This window comes from Symphodus melops, assembly GCF_947650265.1.
Source record: "Symphodus melops genome assembly, chromosome: 4".
Lineage (NCBI taxonomy): Eukaryota > Metazoa > Chordata > Actinopteri > Labriformes > Labridae > Symphodus > Symphodus melops.
In genome coordinates this window covers 22015514-22036982 of record NC_136694.1, presented here as the reverse complement: position 1 = coordinate 22036982, position 21469 = coordinate 22015514, and the positions used below count along the sequence as shown (strand labels likewise).

At 40.6% G+C, this 21469-nt stretch overlaps 1 protein-coding gene across 4 annotated transcripts in view; it reads left to right on the top strand.

Moving 5' to 3' along the window:
* Nucleotides 1-21469, top strand: part of atp2b2 (ATPase plasma membrane Ca2+ transporting 2) — a 112922-nt gene that overhangs the window by 21239 nt on the left and 70214 nt on the right. For 2 of the 4 annotated variants that reach the window (XM_079342103.1, XM_079342092.1), the window contains exon 1: nucleotides 10920-11163. The exons of the other annotated variants lie outside the window; for them this stretch is intronic. The gene's annotated coding sequence lies outside the window, so the exon portion shown is untranslated. Of the gene's footprint in view, nucleotides 1-10919; nucleotides 11164-21469 lie in introns of those variants that run through there. 4 annotated transcript variants of the gene reach the window in all.

Sequence of the window (21469 nt, the reverse complement as noted above, 5' to 3'; positions counted from 1 at the left end):
GCTGTTAATGATCCTGTGCAGTGCCGACCACTTGTGTGCGAGGAGTGGATGTGTTTGAATGGTGCCAGAGGTCACAGCAGAGTGCAGTTTAATACGTTGCCTCCTTGTTGGAGATTACCTCCATCCTTCGCAGTGTGTAAGCTCCTTTTATTGTCGTCATTTTACTGTTTCAGACTCGCAGTGCTTTTAAGACACTGTACTGTTTCAGTAGCCACCAGTGCTCAGGCTCTTTAGCCGGCTGTGAAAAGAAGACTTTTTTTGAATATCCTTTGTAATCACGTAAAACTCCCTTGTCACTAGGGGCTTATTTCCATCACTGGCTCTGGAGATTCTGAAAATGGGTGTTCAGTAGCCACAAAGTTTTGTAACCTAAAAAGAAACCAGTCATTTACACCTCAAGCCTTTTCTTCAGTCTCAGTAAACAGTACGTCAATCTTTGTAGAGTTCAGCTCTGTCCTTTGTCACCGACAAAAATAGATCAAATAATGACCCATAATGAAGCCTTGTTAGAGCCTGGAACGTAACGACCTAAAATGTTATAACAAGTTACATTTTGGGCAAAATATTCAGGTAGACTATTGTTTTTCTTGGAAGGAGGACGCTAAATAAGAAACCAGGACAGAGATGAGATTTTGTTCTGAACCTTTTTTTTTTCCTCCACTTATTATTTCCAACTGTGGCAATCACATGCTTAAACAGTAGGACTAGTTTAATTCAGCTGATGTTTGCTAATAAATAAATGAAAGCGATGTGATGTAAGTAGCTCTTGGCCACTTTCATCTCATCAAAGTCGCTTGGTTGCAGACCACTGGTCTAACTTGTGCATCAGCACCAGTTTGTAGTTCTTATGTTTATTGTAAGTGACAGATGAAGATACATAGTTTAACGACAGTGTGCGATGGACGAAACCTTCTAATATTGTCAAGCTGAAGGTATAATGTATGTTCACAATCTGCCACCGACAGAGAAAAACGAGCCGCAGTAGAGAAACGAGCTGCTCTATTTCAGCACTTTATCACAGACAGCTGTATGCGTTTTGTTTGTGATTTTCGACTTACTTCCAATCATGTTCAACACATAAGAAATCCACATCTGGACCAATGGCGCTATAGTTCATATACGTGAGGGGCGGGGCTTTTAAAGGGAGCACAGAGGGGAGGCTGGGAGTGAATACAGAGACTGGAGAGGATGCTACTTTCACAATCATGCTAGTTTTTGAACCTACCTACCTGCCTTTAAGCACATAGACAACTGATGGCAGGTCATGAAGTGCTTGTGTGTCACCATAAAGCTCCATCGATAACATTGACCTGAAACTAGAGGCAAATTCTCCGCCAAGCATGAAGACTGCTGAGTGCAAACATTTCCTTCAGGAGTACTACCTTGTCCCTGTGCTTGTTGACTAGTAGCTGCATAACCTTACTTGTTGTAGAGTCATGGGAAGATCAAGAGCTTTTGGTGAAACAAAATTAAACACAAAGTTCAATACAAACTTAAACATTTAAGTGGCTTAGAGATTTTGGCAAGATTTGTATCACACACAGTGTCCCTGACAATCAACTAAAGAGCCGATACTGTAATCACCGTAGACACACATTGGCTGTGTTGGACTTGTCTTCCAAATTGACTCAGATTATCTATCTCTCGCTTCTTTCCCATTCAAGGTCAGAGACAATTGTAAAGGAGAGCGTTGGCTCTCTTTCAACACTCTTCTCTTATTTCCTTCCTCATCTTCCTCTTCCTCTCTTCCTCTGCTGTCCTGTCCTACAGGGGAGAGAGTGCTGGCAGTCATTCAGCATAACAACCTGGCTGTTGGCTGTTAAAAAAAAATGAACATGGTTAATGTTTATTCCGGGATAATAAGCACAGTGAGCTCTAATGTTCCTTACATTCGACAGTAGGGTGGCGATTACAAAGGGATTTTTTTTCTTTTTATAAAAAACGTAATATTTCAAAGCTTTTTTCCCCTGAACTCAATGTAGCATTAAGGCTGTCTCCACACTGGACTTCTTTATTTAATAAAAAAGTGCTGCCTTCAGTGCCTCTTGAGCGCTTTTATGAAAGGGTTTTGTAACCGTAACAACGGGATGCGCCCATGGCGCAACTGTGCCGGAGCGCATGGTCGGGGTACAACATATCAATTTAGGACAGAAAAAGACAAGCGGGATGGAAAGTCAGACACCAATACTATGTTAAAACCTCTGGTTTATTTACAGAATAAAACACTCCCTTTGGACGACCATATGTCTGTTTGTTTTCGTGTTTATGAAGTTAATAGAGTTTATACCACGTTGTATTATCTCCTGCTGTCACAAGTGAATCTCTAAAACTACCTTGGGAATTCCTTTGTTTCTGCACTCTAGCTGTCCAGATGTGCTCTCCGAGCTGTGGACAGAGATCGCAGCTGGTTGCAACGTGCACCTTCTTGACTGGTCCGCGCAGCGCTTTTTGACTTTTTTTTCTGCAGGGTGGAGAAAAAAGTTTAGTCTTTGGGCACACAACCTCAGGACACACTGAAGATGACTCAAATAGGACATTCCAATCCAAACAAATATATCTGAATAACATTTTCTTTGGCTTTGTTTTGAAAAGGCCAAATGTCATTTTCATTTTATCCAATCTCATATACATATACAATCTCTATCTACAGTTAACAAACTGAGTCCAAAGCATACTGTCATTTAAACTGTTGAACAAGTGAACTCATCATTGCTTGAGTATTGGTATTTGGCAGAACGAAGCCTCAAGGCGAGGAGTTTTGTTAGTTGTTGAAAGTTTGTCAACAAAGGTGAGCTGACTGTATGTACTTGTGTAAGTAATTTACTTAGTCTTGTTGTACACAAATTAAATACAAACAATTAAACCTACATTTCGATACCTATTCTTTCATCTGTAACGTTGGCTGCGTTATATGGGTGTGACCGATATACCAGTGTAAAGTGCTGACAAACACACCGTCACAACTGACGAGTGCCGCAGTCAACACCACATACTGCACGTGTGATGCGACCTGATGAGAATGAAAAGTCACCCCCATTTATTGTGTATTTCAAGCTGTGCTGGGACACATAGTGACACTGACCAGGCTGATGTGTATTTTTGGGGCTTTTTGCTTTTATTTGTACAGACAGTGGAGATCAAGTGGGGAATGAGGTGTACAACAACTTGGCTCTGTTAATTAGCTGTTTAGAAATGAACATGGTCCTTGGAAAGTTTCCTCTTACTTTAAAGCTATTAAGTCTGGATGGCTTTTGAAGTGTGGTATTATTGTTTATTCCTGGATAGTACGCACAGTGAGATCTAATGTTCATTTGACTGATTGATTTTGGTTCTCAGGTGAACCATGAACACGACTTGAAAATTAGACTGTAGGTATTGAACCGTGGTTTAAGGTTTAGCTTTGAACCTTACATCGTGGATACTAGATCCAGTTTTTGTTTTATTGTCTTGGTATGGGGCTTAGCTTCCCAATGTTAAAGATTTTACCTCGTCTCATTTTGCTAAGTAAATTCTTTCCTTCCTTGCCCCAGGTAAACTGACAGCCCCTTGTAGCAGTCTTGACTGTTAATCATAGTGTGTACTGAGTCAACTTATTTCCCATCTAGCCAGGGGCTCAGGAACAATCCGTCATCTCTGGACCAACTGTGATTTAGAATATGCAGTGGTCACTTAAAAGGTTGCCTTTAAGTGACTTGTGCAGTTGTCTTTTTATTGTCTCAACAGAAGCCGTGTCAGGGATTTTCCCATAGACCTAAAGTCTTTACTGAGCAAACATTCCTGTGTTTCAATTTCTGGTTTTACTAGTATATTAACAGGAAATTATGTAATAACAACCTGAAAGAAAAAAGTTATATGCAGAATAATCTTGGTAAAAATGTATTTAAAAGATAAAACACGTTGCCCAGTCTTCTTAGAAAGTCTTTTGTATTCAACGGAGAATGAACTCCATTCACTCACCACTGGCTCTTTCTATTCATATGCATGTTCCAGTGAGTCTTTTTATAAACTATCTGGAGTTGTCCAGCTTACAGACATGCAAGACTGATTAATCCTCTGCCACAGTTTAATTCTCATTCCTCACCTCAACCAGGCATTAATTTCCCCTGGAAATGGGGGAATAAGAACTGAATATATAGCTCTTTAGGAGGAGCCTATGTGTCAAGAGAGAGCGAGAGAGATAGAGAGAGAGAAAGAGAAAGAGGGAGAGAGAGAGAGCGTGTGTGTGTGTGAGAAAGAGAGAGACAGAGAGAGAGAACATAAATTAAAGAGAGAATAAATGGTGAAGCTAGGGTAGATTAATGGCTTTGGACACCCAGTTTCTCTCCTCTGTATCACTGATTTCTCGACCAGCTAAATAGATTTCAGAATCAGCCAGCTTTCTTAGATTATCAGTACAACAATGTGTTATTTTTAAAGAATTAGCACAGGTCCTGGAGGTCAACTGAGGAAAAAAAGACCCACACAAACCACATGAAGGTTTTCACTTTCATCGTTGTGGTAACAGTGACATGTTGGGTTTCTATTGTATCTATCTTTGCACAGTGCAACCAAAATATATGTTTCTTCCCTTTAGACAAAAATGTAGACAAAGTATTTTCTAATTCTATTCTATCTGACCCTTCATGTGCTGCACATGTGAAGCTGGTTCTACTTGAAAGTTATGTTTCTAATCACTCAATCACTCTTTTTTAATGCAAGGTGTACAGAGACAGCAAGCTCATCTATTCACACCTTCCATGTGCAGCCAAAAGTTAACTGGGCTCTTTAGTATAAAGTAGTTTGAGCTGGATGTCTCAGTAGTTGTCCTCCTTAACCTATACACACAATCACTCCTCACCAGATTCTTTACAGCCTCTGTTGTTTGGTGTTAACTATGGGCCATGTGGTCAGTCATTAATATTTCAGCACCACCACATATGCCATGCAACCAGCCTCTCCTTACTCACTGGGACGTATACTGGAAAGATGATAAAATGAGCTGCCCTTATTGAATCCTTTGTAGTGAGGATTAGATTATTTAAGCAGGGGTTGATCCGATCATCGGCCCCACCACTATAACCACTAGGAGGGGGAATCACCAGAGGCCCCACAATATAATATTATCACTATCCTTGAGTCACAATAAGATATAAACATGATGCTTATGTCATTATTATTCATTGTGATTCAACTTTATTAAGTGCATGTCCACACAATTACACTAAGTCCAGAACTGTTTGTCAAATCAGAAAAACACTTCTCAGTCTATTCATCTCACTTACCGTTTTCTTTCTACACACTGAACTCAAACATGAAGTTTGAAGAATGCAACGTACAAACAAAATGAATTGTGCAACTCTTTCAGCAATTAAAAATAAAATGTATTAATAATATTATAAAAATATTGTGTTTGGCCATGAGACGACATTATATTGCCACACAAATTATTGCTAAACCGAACCCTGTGCCGATCCACCGAATCTGGATGTAAAGGGGATTAGAGAGGATTTTGCTGCTGCTTATTTTGTTCCATTGTGAGGAAATGAGTTTTCAGTCATCTTTGTAACAGAAGTCTTTTATTTGACACCAAGTCTCTCAGTTCAAAAACATTGGGCGAACGTTAGTTGCTGTTTTGTGCACCGCTTGCATGATCCATCATTGAGTGATACCCTCTTCTCCCCTCTTTACCCTCGCCTCTTGATTTGGAAAGCAGAAAGTTTAGCTTAAAAAACATTTGACTGAGTTCACACATCTGGAGGAGGACGTGTCCCTGTCAATTGCCTTTGTGTGAGTTCTTGTGAGAACAGGGTCGTGTGCGTGGGTGTGTGTGAAAAATAGCAGTGTAGTGAGAGGTATATAACAGTGATGATTAGGCCCTCAGAGCAACGTTGACTAAGGTTCTGATTGTGTGAGACAATGTATGATTGACCCATGCTAATTATCCATATATTGTTTGTCATACAGTTTTAACCCAATGGGGATAAAATGGTGCTGTCCATACATTCCAACACTGTAGCATCATGCTTAAACTGCATAATAATGGGATGTAGCGTAAAACCCAGTATATGAAGCACTTTTTTAGAAAGAAGATCAGTCATACAGACGGATGCACTCAGTCTGAAGACTGAGGGAGGTTGGGAGAGGATGGGAGGTGGATCAAGGATCAAGATTTCTTTATTATCCCCAAGGGGCAATTCGCTTTGCAGCCAGCAGCACCATACAAACCGTCACACAGTGAGAGTGGTGGGCTGGGGGAGTTTGTTTCGTTCTCAAAGACTGGTGCTTATTGTGGGGGCGACATCTCTCACATATTCCAGCTTTAAGGTATACGACCCCTTCTGTTATCTATGAACCAGTCCTTCCTTTTACCTCTGATGGATATTATATATAACTCCTTTTCAACTCTCAGTTGATTATGTTTATGCACACTCGTAATCCATTTAGACTTGGTTTTTGTTACATTAAGCTTTATGAAGTTTATGAAAATGTTAGACCCGTTTATTCCCTACCTTCTGATTCAAGCACAACCCAGGTTTATGATCATCTGTGTAGAGCTGTGCCTTGATTACTTTGCCACTACATCATATATCAACAAAGAGAAACCTTTAGTGGGCTTTTGTACTCCAAAATCATTGTTTTGAATGCTCCAAATTGAACTGGTTGTATGGCCTTTTTTAATTTTAAGGACAACCTAAAAAAAACCCCATTGTAGTCTATGTATCTAATAGTTAAAATTGCAGCTTGTGCATGCAGAGCCTTCGACATTTAGCACAGGTTCGGAGAGTTGTCACTCATCATAACTGCCTGAGTTTATTGCTACAAGGAAATACAGACTAAGCAGTGTGTGAGTAATATATTAGATAAGACGGAGCGTGCATGTGGGTGACCTCTCATAGAGAAAGGTTAGAGACCTTTGGGAGTCATCTCATTAACTGCATGGTTGTGTGCCTGCTTGCACCCAGACGCAGTGCATGGTCCTGTTTTACTACAGCACTCAGGAGATGGTCTGAGGCTTCCGCAATTAATAAGGCTAATGGTTATTGGCTGGTGGCTAGTGACCAGGATATGAGATGTTGGATTGACCCCGAGGTAAACATGGGCTTTATGAGTTAACAGATCCCTTGTTGAAGGAAATGGAGCTTTTATGGCAGGCAAGGAACAGGCCATTTATAGAGAGAAGGACAAAAAGGATGAGGCACCTCATACTAATGTGTCTGACAGGCTTCTTAAATGACTTCTCATTCAATTAAGATGGATGGCATGCATTTTCTCTTGAGCTAAATACAGGTCTGTGTTTTCTTTGGTGGGAAGGCGGGCCTGCAGCAGTCATTTAAAATTAGCACACCTGCAGGATTCGGGTGGGGAGAAGCTGACTTTCACTTAGAAGAGACGAGTCGTCAAATGAATTTCCACGTAAACAAGAAAGTGTTTTCCCTCTGAACGTATGGCTTAGCACATTCTATGTTTGTATACGATGGTAAACAAACACATGACAAGTCTAGAAGGAAATCTAAAGTTATGGATGTATTATTGTGTTATGATTGAACTGGTTGGAAAAATAATGGCGATTTCAATGGATGGTTTTGGCTGTACTGGACAGGTACCTCCACCTCCTCTTTTGCTCGCTCTCGCCAGGTTTTGGTGCACTGCAGCCCTGAAATCTCTGGGACGTGCTGCATTGATATTCAGGGCCTGTGTCTGATCCCCATCACTGCTCTCTCTCTCTCTCTTTTTCTTTCTCTCTCTCTCTCTCTCTCTCTCTCCCTCTCTCTGTCTCTAATGATCCCTCCGACAGAAACTGTTCCTCTCCTTCCACTGCCTTGTCTAATAAGATTGGTCAAACAGTTGTTTTACATCACTGATACTAAACATACCATACCAAATGTTTCCTAACTCAACCAAAGTCGATGTATACAGTATACACCTGAACTCAAACTTGTGTATAAAATGTCACTTTAAAGTTCCTTCAAAGTTATCCAGTCAAGACCGCTTGCCTTCACCTGCATTGCTGCAGCAGCAGTGGTTTCTCTCTACTGGTGGCACTGATGCCAATTAGATGCCTTAATAAATAATAATAATAATTCTTGTTGTCGAGCGTCCTGTGAGAGTTTGTAACTTTTTCCTCCTCATCAGATTAGACTGACAGTAAGCAAGCTTCATGTCATTACCGGCTCTTGAAGGCCAGTAAGGTTTCTTTAAAGAGTTCCCCTGTAGATAAGTACATGCCAATAAATGCTGTCTCACTTTTTTGGAGGCCACAATCGCTTGGCTTGCCATTGGTTTAGCTGAGTGTTCTGGCATTCACCTGTCACATTTCTTGCCCATCAAATGCACCTTCAGGGCAAGCCTTTAAGTTCGGACCCAAGAGAACTGATCCGATTTTGGAGGTTCAAGGTCAAGATCAATGTGGCCTCAACTCCCTCCCATTGTTATGATAGTCTTATCTTAAAAGTGCTTACAAGGAATTTAACAACTTTATTACTTATAATATGTATATATATATATATATATATATATATATATATATATATATATATATATATATATATATATATATATATATATATATATATATATATATATATATAGTCTGTCATTTATTTTCACTATACACGTACCCCTTTTCTTCAGTTCAAGCTTTGAGTTACACTGATAAGCACTTGAAAAATCCGACGAAGGAGTTGGCGTGGGGCACGAGTGTCCAGGGAAAGTCAGACCAATCTATACGTGTGAGCTTTTCAAGCCAAGTCGAGTCAGAAGGAGAGTTTGCACAGATCCCACACTGAAACAATCCTTCACTACTTCCTGTTCCAAAGTACGTAAGTTTATGGTTAAAGTATCTGCATGATTTTAGTTACAAAAAAAATGGATGATTGAGAGTGAGACTGAAACAATTGAACAATAACTCAAATGTGTCCCACTACACAATTTGACTTTGACGCCCCTGGTATAGTCTCATGTTAAAAGCCGCTGTAAGTACATTTAACGAAAAAAAGGCTGCACTTACAGAAATGGTCATTGTATCTAGACGAACATTTAGCATACTGAGCAATGTGAAACCGACCTATCGGACAGTATCGAGAGGAACAGTAATGACATGTTTGAACCTTCGTGACCTATAGCAGCAGTAAACTCTGAGATTAAAGATGAGAGCACTACCAGTGCAGAATAAAACTATTGATGGACATAGATCCTAACAGAGAAAGCTTTATTCTTAGCTCTACTTCAAGATGTTCAAAGTTAGGAGGAGAATTGTACCATGACCCTTGTATCTGGACATTTATCTTACATAAAGCTCCTTTCTAGAGATGAATGATATATTATTAAATCATTGAAATTGCAATGTGCGTGTTGTGTGTCCAATTATTGCAGGACATGCGATGCCAAACAAGTGACTGAATCATGTCATGCTGCCTCTTTGCTGCTGTTTTTCGCCAAACCAAAAGCACAATTTTCTTTTCCATGACTAGTTTACAAAAAATGTTTGTCCAATAGCGTCTTCGGTGTTCACAGACCGGACTGTTGTGCATGCAGTCTGTGTTCTCCTGCACGAAAACACGTATAGGACACATTGCTGCTGTCACATACCACAGCATGACACTTGAGGCAGTGTCTATGGTTTATGCAAGGTTTAAAATAAGTGTGTTCCCTATCAAGTGTTTCGGTTCTGAACTACATTTTCTGACTCAAATCAATCTTGTCTGATGACTGTGAATGTTCTTCTTCTCTGGTGGAACAATTGTGTATCAGTTGTGCTACTACACAGCATGTAAAAACATTTGATTGGACATGCTGTGTAATGTATCAGTTGTCCCAGCCCACTGAGTTGTCTGAGCTCAGGAATGTGTTTATCCCAGAGGGAATAACAACTCAAGTTGTGGTTGAAGCTGCTCTGATATTTACATCATGCACCTGTGACTCAACATTAGAGAGGGTGAGCGTCTTACGCTGGGTAATAAAAAGGTGTGGAAAAAAAATACACCATCAAAACAGAAAAAAACAAGACACGGTGAGAGAGGTAGCATTTTGACACAGTAAGCACCCCACCACCCTTTCTATCGCACTGCAAACCTTGACAGGACAATGTGCTGGCAACATGACACAAAGCTGTTATCCTCTCTTATCAAGACTGGCTTTCTGGATAGCCCCGTGACTTTGTCGGTGGTTGAACAGGTTTGTTTGTGTGTGTCGTAAAAGATGCAGACTCATGCACAGGCACAGCATTATGCCCCACAGTCATCATGTTCAGTGGGAATAAGCTGTGTGAACATTTGCATAAGCAGAATGGGCATCCCCATCTCCAGAAGACTCGAGTGGAGTTGACAAGGATCCGTGTCCTTCAAAGTCACCCTCCCCTCTTCAGCTTTCCTCTTCTCCATCTCTGTTTCTGTTCACCCGCATGCACTTGCACTTTTTTTTTTTGTTTACCTTTTATATCTCTGAATATAATCCCTGCATTCCCCACCCCCCAAGCCCTAGTTTTCTTGATGTATTTTTTTTTAACTCTCTGTCTGGGCATTCAGCTCTTGCTCCTTTCATCTGTCCTGCTCCAGTGCTCCAGTCATCCCCCCGTCATTTTCCCTGTCACTCCTCCTTCTATGCTCGTTCTTTTTTTATTTTATTTTTTTAAGAATGTCTACATTACTCTGCGCTGAGGGCAAAATGTCACGAAAAACAAAAAACAGATAATGGAAAAATGATCTGTTCCTTACTTGCCTTTCTTTCTCAACACTGCCAGCCGACCATCAAAATCCAACCTCAACAATCATTACATTATTTTGTTTTGTCCTTCATCCTTCTATCTTGATCCCTCCATCCCACTCAGGGAAAATCTTTGTCAAGTGAAGAGCAGCCTCCCTGCTATGCAGCACTGTTCACACACACACACACACACACACACACACACACACACACACACACACACACCAACCCCTGCCGCCTGCTGACATGGTACAGGCTGTGCATTGAGACAGCCCCAGCTGAGGCGCTAGCAGTGAGTGAGCAGCTTAGCGCGTCTCCACACACACACACGCACACCTACACTCACTCACACACACACATGCATACACACATACTGCACACAGCCCTGGTGGTCAGTCCGCTTCTGCATGTGCCGCGGCAGTATCATTTTTAGGTGGGAGGACCTTCATGTTGCCGTGATGGTGGTGATAACCCTGCTGCCATGTAAGTATACGGAGCCCTCGTGAAAAATGTGGAGGAAATCACAGCCTAAGTGCATTTGCTAGTTTCTTTTGATTATATATGGACAGACTTCCTCTTCGTGCCGTCAGCCTGTAATGTGTGAACATGTCTCAGTGTGTGTTGCTCCCCGAATGCGTGTGGTCTGTGGGTGTGCAGAACATTTGCAGTGCTGTAGCCATTAATGCAGGGTAATTAAGAGGAAGGTGATCAGTTTTAGAAGGAGAGGAAGAGGATCTGTTACACTCCTACCGAATGGATTCCAGCTTGAACATCTCGCTATTCTGAGTGCATCTACTTCTATCTGCATGATATATTCACAACATATTTATCATGCCTGTTGTCGAGGACTGTGTTAGATGCTGACCTTTAATCATTTTTAGAGTGTTAATATATCCTTGTCCTTTAAACTCTTTAGATAACAAAGTGTTATTATACACCTCCTCACCATCTGTTGGTAGCATGCAGCCTGCAGTCTTCTCTGTCACACTTACTGACTGCTTCTGTCATAGCAGCAGGCTCTGCTGCCGTAACTCATCATGTGTGTTTGCCGGCTAGCTGTCTTCACCCTGCATTAGCTAACTGACTCCTCGCCGTGGTGACTGGATTAATAGTGGAACATTATCACCTCTCCTCTTTGATCTGTCGTTCTTTCTGGACGGCTGCTCATCGGGCAGGCTTTTTTGCCTGATTGGATTGAATGAATTTGTAACTTCACCAGCTACAGTCTTTTGAATCTTGACGTGCTTGACAAATCAGCTGACTGATCATGACCCTGATCGACACAAAGGAGTCGCTGACTTGTTGCCTGGGGATCAGTTAGGGCAGGAAGTTTGCGCGAAAGAGAGAATCCGTTTAGAGAAGCGACGAGTATGGGTGGGCAGTCTGTCCAACTACCAGTCAGCCACTTGCCTCGCCGCTAAGCTATTGAATCATTAATGCAGTCGTTCAGTCAGTCAGTCACTATGTTGGACAGGTTGTCATATGAAATTGACTGTGCCTCTGTTGGGGCTGGGATATGACTGCGTGACCTCAAGCATCAGCTCCACTGCACCAAGACAGCTCAAAAGAGTGTCAGTCCTCGCTCTGCCCTTTCATCCATTACTCACTCTCATTGTCTTTTATACAAAACATTAAGGAGGTGACAGTCATGATCAAAGGGCACAGTCATTTTCCCCTCGTACTTGAAAAAAAAAAAAAAAAAACGAGAGGGAAGAAGACAAGAAATGGAGCACAGGAGTAAAAAAAAACAAACTGGATACTTGATTAAAAGTCACATTATAGATACATGAACACATGTAAAGATGTTTGTGGCGTATAGTTGCACAAAGGCCTGGGAACAATCCTCTGAGCTTTTACTCAAAACGTAACCTTCACCGTGTGAAGTATTGATTTCTTATCAGTCTCAGACTTTACCCGACAATACTTCCTGATTAAACTGAAATCACCTTCACCTGCAGATACCGATGCTCAGTATAAAAGCAACACATATACAGAGCGATGTCATGGCAAACATTTCTCAGTGCTTACGACAATTTGTCACTGAAGTTGATTTTTTAATTATGGTTATAACGATCATAAGGAACAACAGATGAGAAAACTTCCCGAGGTGTACATTATACAGACAACACCTGCTTCTTGTTCTGCTGAGTCATATCTCATGTATTCAAGGGAGAATCTGTGAGCGTCGCAGTGCATTCAATTTTGCTGTGTCATCATCACCTCTGTGCAGCATAGCGACAAGCACAGTGTTAGAGCAGACCTCACTGTCATTTTTCTAAAGAGCCAAGACAAGGTATAGCTTTCAGTATTCACTGGAGGAAAGTTAACATGCCCGGGATATCTAACATTGTGCTCTGTAACATTATGAATAACATGTTGTGTGATTTTTGTAAGCTTGTCTTCGAGTGTGGTAAACCTTGAAAAACAGAAAAGAAGAGATGAGGACAGGGAAGGGGAGTTCAGGTAGAAACTTTCAAGGCTTTCATGCTTTTTGATGACAAATTAGATTCAAATCTGACTCATTATTCAGCCTCATATTCACATGCAGGAGATTGGATTTCAGTGATTTAAAAACAAAAAAAGAGTTTGAAGACGATTTAAAAAGCTCTTTGAGGGATGTTTGATATTTTGGGCTAACCCTTCAGTACATTTTTACACAACTCAAGGCACATCAGTGTGCTCAGTAATGGTCTCTCAGTAGTGATAATTCTGATTTCATTACCTGCTCTTTGTTGTCTTTCCAGAGTACCCTCCTCCCCCCCAGGGGTGCAGTTTACAAACCACACATTTTCTAGTAATTTTAATGTTTGATGTTGTCCATTCATTTGCATCCAGTAAGTGGGACAACAAATGTTTTGGATTTCCAGTTTATTCCTCATGAAATGTGACAGGAGCTATTTTAAAATGTGATTTAAATGCAACTGCGGGCCTGTGATCCTGAATGCAACCTGCACTAGTTTTATGTTACATTTCTGACTGTTTGTTCTAATTTATCTGAAAGGTGAAAAACAATACTTCGACTTCCCCGTTATGGGAGGATCTGACAGCTTGGATTGTGTTTGTGCCCGCACAGGTGTGTGTATGTGGGTGTGTGTGTGTGCGCATGCATGCGTGTGTGTGTGTGTGTGACACATGACTGACAGTGACTTATAGCTTTCATATTTTTCTATTTCTGACCTGTCACTCATTATATCTTTGATTTGTCGAGTTCTTTTACAAATGTGACTCAGGACTGGGAACACATGTTGGAGAGGCTTCTTGCCACTTTTCGGTCATCACTGTGAGAGGTTAAATTCAAGTTGAGTCAAAACATCATTTCTTGTTCACATCGGTTTGATGGGTATCCAAGCCCAAAGTGTCCTTTCCCTTTGTTTAGTGGGTGCAAAACATCTGGTGACAGAGTTGGAGTGCAAGCTTTTATTATGTAATAACAGTTACAAGTTTGTACCTTCAAAAAAACAGACTTGCCCAGATGTCCCTTGAACGTATCAGGTCAGATGTTGTTTCAGATCAGATGGCATCCCTCAATTTCAATTCCATTTTCACTACAGAACTTCTTGGGCTGTTACCTGAGTATAACCCCTCTACAATTAAGTTTTTTCACATTGATACTTTCTGTCTTTACAAAAAGGAGGTCATGCGTGAGAACTCTAGATACAACAGACTATAGTCACTCATTTACTTGTATTTATTTTTCTCTCTCTTTCTATGTCCTCCTCTCCTCTCCTCTCCTCTCCCCCTGTCTTTAGTCTCCTTGTAGCACACATAGACTGTGTTCAATTTAATTAGACCGATAATTCCCTCATGATTTCTTCAGGCTCATTTGGAGCAAGGAGAGGGCCACAGCAGACTTGTTTTTTCTTCCTATCTTCCTGTGACCTTGCAGCAAGAAGTTAATGCGTGTGAGTGTGTTTGTGTATGTGGACATGCATAGGAATGAGCACATAGCATTAACATAGAGCAAAGCATGAGGAGTGTGAATGTATTCAAAGAAAACATGAATATAAATTAATCTATGGATCAAATCCCTAATCCCTTAATGTTGTTGATGATTGCTAAACTCCTGATAAGGATGATTTTGAACTACGGTATTCAAACAGTGTGTTGGTTTGTGAAATGCTTATTCATTTCTGCTTCTGGAAAACAGTGCAGCAGCTGCTAATTCAGGATCAAATGACTGCTAGACTAAGATGGCTACCGATGAATCTCTGTAGTCCTTCTCTCTTGTTCCATTAGCAGTTAAAAAGATGAGTATAACCAATGCTACAGCCAATGCTTCACCATTTAGATCTTCCTTATCTCTCTCTGCTTGGACGGCCAAATTCAAAGCTTGTGTATCTTACTTGGCCTTCTGCCTGCTGCCCTATGTTTCAGTGAATCCTGTAATACCACTATCAATAATGTTTTCTCCCAGTGTCAATACTACTGGGAGTATTCCAAAAATAATTGAAGAAACTTTGCACAAATTTACGTGTAATTTTGAGGATCGGCCCACTTCATCAGAGAGATCCATTCATTGTTTCAAGGATTTCACTTTGTTTTCGCTTGAAACAAATACAAGTACTAAAGTGTTGATGTGACAATTTAGAAGACATCAAACCTAAACAAAGGCTTGCTGGTAAAGGAGTGCTGAGTGTGAGCCAACAACAAATAGAAAAGACGTGTTTTTTGTTTGCGAGTTTGAAGTGGTGAAGAGGTTAGAACTCAGGTGGTATGCTATTGATAGCCTTCCTTTTAGCATGTATTCTTTAGGAGCAGATGAGTAATCTGAGGGTAACAAATGCTAGAGGGAGGGGGGTGAAACTCATTTTGTTTTCAGCATCTGAATTTTGTTTGAGTAGACACATACAGTAATTGCTTATATTAACTTGTGTACATGTTGTGTGTTGTTGATGTAAATGCCCACCTCAGAACATAATTTCTCATGTAAGGATAGTTAATTGTCAGATGCTTGTTATAATGAATGTGTTCTGAAAACAAAAAAGAGAAAAGCTTTACTATGCACATTTGGGGGAAAGTACAGGCTATTTGTCTCATTTACGGCTTTGCAGTTTTCTTTTCCTTTGACATTTACTGAGGTGACAGTGCCACTGGTTCTCCTTTCTCATTAAGTCAAGACAAACTGTTGATAACCTCTCCTGAAAGATGGTTTTCCAGCTCCAGCTCAAAGTTCATGTTCCAGAGGTAACAAGATTGAAACTAAATTGACTCTTTAAATACAGACGCTTACATACTGTAGGTTGCAGTGGTATTAGCTACCATCAGCATTATGTCATAAATTAGAGCTGCAACCTGTTCTTCGAAGATAAACTTCGCATCTCCTACCACATTGCACAAAAGCCTTTAACCTTAAAAGATGCTGACTCAGTAAAGCTTACCAGGCATCTTTTGGTAAGTAACACGTGTGAGTCTGTTTCTCTTCTGCAAACCACATTACATGTGGACTGTACACTGTGACATACTGTGTGTGGATTAGCAAATCCCCATGAGCACATTTGTCATCCACTTGTTTGATGCATTGTTGTCTGAACATAATGAATGATTACTGCAGACTCATTTTAGGGGGGTTAAATAAGAAAAGTTGTGATGCATTCTCTGGTGCACTAAGAGTGTCAGAGTTGTAATCCTTACAAATTAAGGGCACGAGTGGAAAGGTACACCTGCAACATTTTCAAAGGTTTATTGTAAACAGTATAATTGGATCTGTTGATGACACTTCTCCAGAGCAGTGGTTCTCAACTGGTTGAGCTTTAGGACCCCCCCCCCCATCAACTCTTTTTATAAAAAATCACAACCCACATTTCTGATATTTGGCAACTAGTCAGATTTATTTAAATGAAAATGTGCAGTTTGGACTTCAAACAGTAAACACGTGACAGAACAAAAAAAAACTTAGTAGACTTTGACACAATTGCTTTTCATTGAACAGACCCACTTCAAACGGCCCACTTTTGCATTTCTACCCACCAGTTATGAACCACTGCTCTCGGGTGTTTGTGAGGCGCCTTCATTTAATCTTTACTTCATCAATTGAAATGCCGTATGACACTTGTTTATATTTGGCGGTATGGCCCTGTTCTGGGATCTCCCTGCCCTTCCGTGGGCTTATGTGGAAAGCGTTAGGCAGGAACAGCACACATTACTGCCCTTCCCGTACATACAAAAAAATTAAGACAGGGAGATAAACAGAATACACAAACAGAGCAAGCATCGATGACAAGCATGATTAAGTCAGAACAGCATAAAAGTTTACCTAAGGCGGCATATACTATTTGACCAATAGGATGCTTTAAAACAAATCAGCTGGCCATCAGCTGATGAGGCTTGTGTGAGATCAGCTGTTACCGAACTCTCACATGATAATAGAACGTGACAACGTGGCCTGCCTGAACTAACGTTATGCTCAATTTAAACACATGATGAAGTTGGAAAGTGTTTTATAGATGTTACCGTTCAGCCATTATCCAACCTGCTTGTCCTGTTTGGGGTCTTGTGGGGTTGGAGTCGATCCCAGCTGTCATTGAGCGAGAGGCAGGGTGCACCCTGGACTGGTCGGCAGTCTATCACAGGGCTTATGGATGTTATATAGATCATATATAGTATGTCAGTTCATGTCTTAAAATCTAGATTGCCAACTATAAAACCAAACTGCTTGTCTTGCGGAAAACATGAAGTTTATTTTGCTTCTCTACATTGATGCATGTTTTTCTCTTTCTGTCTTCTGTCAGAGGAGACGGCTTTTACTCAGCAAAAGTCAAATGTATTGCTCCTGTGTAGAACTCTAATGTATGGATCCTAAGCTGCACTGTCTGAGTTGTGATTGGTTCACTGTCGCCATGGCTTTATACAGAAGCCGCAGGAGAGTCTTTACCTAGCAGGATGATTTTAAACTGACTGCAGGGTTATGATGTTTAGGGAACACCTAAGAGCTCAATGATTGTCTTTGAAAATAATGATAATTTATTTTTTTTTTTAAACTCAGTTGATACTCTTTAGCCTGCTGTGCTGATCTCAACATAGATTCCCCTCACATGTCATTCCGTCAACTTAGTCACCAATGTGTTCTAATTAAATTAGTTTCATAAAGAACTACTTGCAGGAACAATATTGAAAACAGAATCAACGCTTCTCTTCTTTCCACTCCATGTATGATTGACTTAAGTTCCACTTCCCTGACTTCCTGTATAAGGTGATTGACAGCTCGATGCCATGCTCCAGGGGAGCTGGGTTGGTAGTCTAGTTTGATTGGAGAATATCCTGGCAGATAGCAGAGCTGCTTCTCATTTCCAAATATCATCCTGCAGGGATGAAACCACATCCTGTTAAAGCATCTGAGCATCCCCGACTCTACGAAGCTAACATTTGCTATTAGATCATCGTGTTCACACTTATTTATTATTTGTTTGTCCAGAATTGCTATACTTATATGTAATTTGAATTGGAAATGTGTGTTTGTTTTTAATGGGACCATTAATAGAGGGCCAGATGTCTTGAGGTGAGGCAGTTTAATTGAAATCGTGGGCCAACGATAGGGGAAAGGGTACATCTGTACCCCCGCCTGAGCTGACTTGTTTGCTGCAGAAGCAGAAAAAAACAGGAGGCACACAGAAGTGAAGAGGACCATGAGGCAGAGCTGGGTCAGCCACAGTAGCACAACTTACTTTATAATTCAGACTACTTGTCCTCATTTGGAGAACGTGTTCACAGATGTGAGAGATAGGGCCCATTTGGGCTTCTCTTTTTCTGACCAGAAGCTTATATCACTCAGATCCTTGTCCTCTGCCTAACCCAGCCATTTCACAGCTACAGCATATCATCTCCAGCTTTCACATACTCGCTTCTCCATTTCACCCTGTGTAGCTATTGCGGATGCCTGTCCTTTCTACAAAACCCCCTCACCACCTAATAAGCTAACAACGAGCAAGCACAACCATACATATGTATTCACAAGTGTCTCTTTCGCTCTGTCTGAGTCATCTGCGTTCTCATTTTCCCCCTCTCTACTTCATCTTATCTGCTACCTGATGTGAGTTGGTGCTGCAGTACTTTTTGAGCTCCAGCATTGGCTTCTAAAATAACCTTTTTCTTCGTCAGACTGTGTCTGCGGCACTGAGTTAGCTTGACAGCTGCTTTCAACCCAATTAGAGAGTGCTGATAGTGGCTGAAAGCAGAGTCTCTCCGTGTGGTAGTTATATAACAATTCACCTCAGAGACAATGTCAGTTAACACATTTTTCTCCTTTTTCTCAGTTTACTTGTTTGCACTTGGATATTGCAACGCAGTATTGCGCAGCAGCTGCTATCAAATCAGTGTGTTTTTTTGGGGATTCCCTTAGAATGGTCCAACAACCCCTGCAGGCAGCGACGCACATATTAATCATTTTCATTGCCTACATTTGTTGCAGCTCACGACAAAATGTATTTCTGAGAGTTAACCTATAAATCTGCAGTGTCTCGCTGGAGATTAACAACATACTGTATTTATATTTTCAAAAAAGCTGAATAAAAAAACTTTGATTTAACTATGTTGATTTGACCAAAACAGGACAGACAAATGATTGGCTATAAAAAAAATAATTTAAGATTGGCACAAATGTTCATGATCTCTGCATCCATTATTTTGACACCAAGAATGAATCATTAAAAAAATGCATACAGTCAGCAATATCCCTTTGTGTACGTTAAATAAAATAAAAGCCAAATTCTCCACATCTTAAAGCAATAATGTAAATAGTTTCCTTTGGACACTTGGATGTTTTGACCCAGTAAGTGCGAAAGTGACAATAGTTTCTAACTACAGACTGTTGGATGGAGGATCAGACGGTGTTCATGCAGAAAACAAGATTCATGCTTTATGATATCAAACTCTTCATGCAACAAGAAAAATCGGAGCACTTGTGAAGTTGGGCTCAAGATTAAGATTTCATATTCACAGTGCAGGTGTTTAGAGCATCTCTTTCGTCACTGAAGTCTCCTGCACTATTTTCTGTCACAGGCAGGGGGTGCTGCATGTCAGTGCTGTTGCTGCTGCTGGTGGTGCAGTGGGCTTACCGCTTCCTCACTGTGCTCAAGGACATTTTGAGACAGACATTATGGAGTATATGCTTGGCTTGGTTTGACTGTGGATGACAACAAACTATTCACTGCCTGTCAGACTATAGGAACTACTCCTGACAGAGAAAGCAGCAATTAGCATTAAGGATCTTTTCATCAATCACATTATAATCACAGAGCAGAGCAGAGAGAGCTGACAGACGAGGACCAATCAGATGAAGACAATCACGTTGACGGTCTAATGAATGCTTAAAAAGAAGCATGGTATGATAATGCACTTTGTGTGGGAAGTCTCGACCTGAACTGTAGACGGATATAGAAAGACAGACTGTGATGATGCCATCAAGACACACTTACAAAACCTGCACTCTGGGATTTTACTTTTCTCCACAACCCTAACTACAGCCTCGAAATGAACATTGAGTATCATATTCAAAATTTCATCAGTGGAAAATTTAAAAAGGCAGTACATATTCCTTAGTTTTACATCATACAGATCAAAGAAGAGCATGAATTGGCCTTTCTTTTATTAGGAAATGATTTACTGAGGATGCCAGTGCATGATCTTTAAGACAAAAGCAGCATCTGCAACTAAAATAAACGTTTTTCTTAAGACATTAATGCACCTTGTTTTTATGCAAAAAAAAAAAGCTATGTGCCAGAAGTGATGAATGTCGAGTCATTACACATATTCTTACAAAAAATACTTGTTTAAAAATCACATTCAATGCATCTTTGTAAAGTCCTACGCAAGTGTGTCCTGAAATGATGCATTAAGGTCAATTTCATCCTCGCTCAAAAAGTTAGCATATCAACCTTCATATCAGTTATCTGTTTTTTTTTTGTTCGGTTTTTTTGCCTTCTTCAACATGTATAGTCATGTTGCAGAGAGGAAAGTAACAGTTGCTGCATTTGCTTTAGTTTAATAACCATTTTCTCTCTTAAAGCTACGGTAGATGCCATTTTGTTTCTGTACAGTATGCCGGCCAGGTGGTCTAAGCATCTGGCTGACTTTTCAGTTGGACACTTGGATCCCATATGCTGTTCAAGTTCACAAAGTCCAATTAATTGTTCTCACACTGATCATAAAATGCTGTTTAGTCAGCTGTAGAGTAGATAAACAGGTGCAGCTGAGAGAAGAAAGACATGGGACAGCATACAGACAGACGGACAATATAAAGACAGGATTGAGAGCGTCATCTCCAAACACTTCAGAGTGTTTTGATGTTCAAATGATTCAACACTAAGGAAGAACCATTCTGACACTTTGACTTTCTCTTGATTTGACCTTTTACTAAATACCAACATTAGCTCTGATGCCAGCGGCCCTCCCTTGTTTTCAGGAATAAAAAGTCAGTTTCATGAACGCTCAGTTAATGTGTCTACATATAAGTTTACATAGAATTTAAAGAATAACATTTGTGTTAAAGTTACTCAGCTCAGGCTACAGCAGTGCATCTTACCTTCATCTGCTGATCCCCCTCTTGGTGCCATCATTTTGTACTACTGAATAATGGGCTGAAAAGGTTCCTCCAATCACGCTGACTTTTTTTTGTCTAGTGATTCCTCTAGCATTCATTTGGACAGGTGGCCCGCTTTATTTCTGCAGAGCATGAGCATCTTTTTGCATTTTGTTGTCCAGAGCAATATCTCTGCTCTACTCTCTCGTTCGAAGTTTTCATCTTTGGTACAATCATAATGACTGTCACATATCCTAAAACCCCATGCAATTTGTG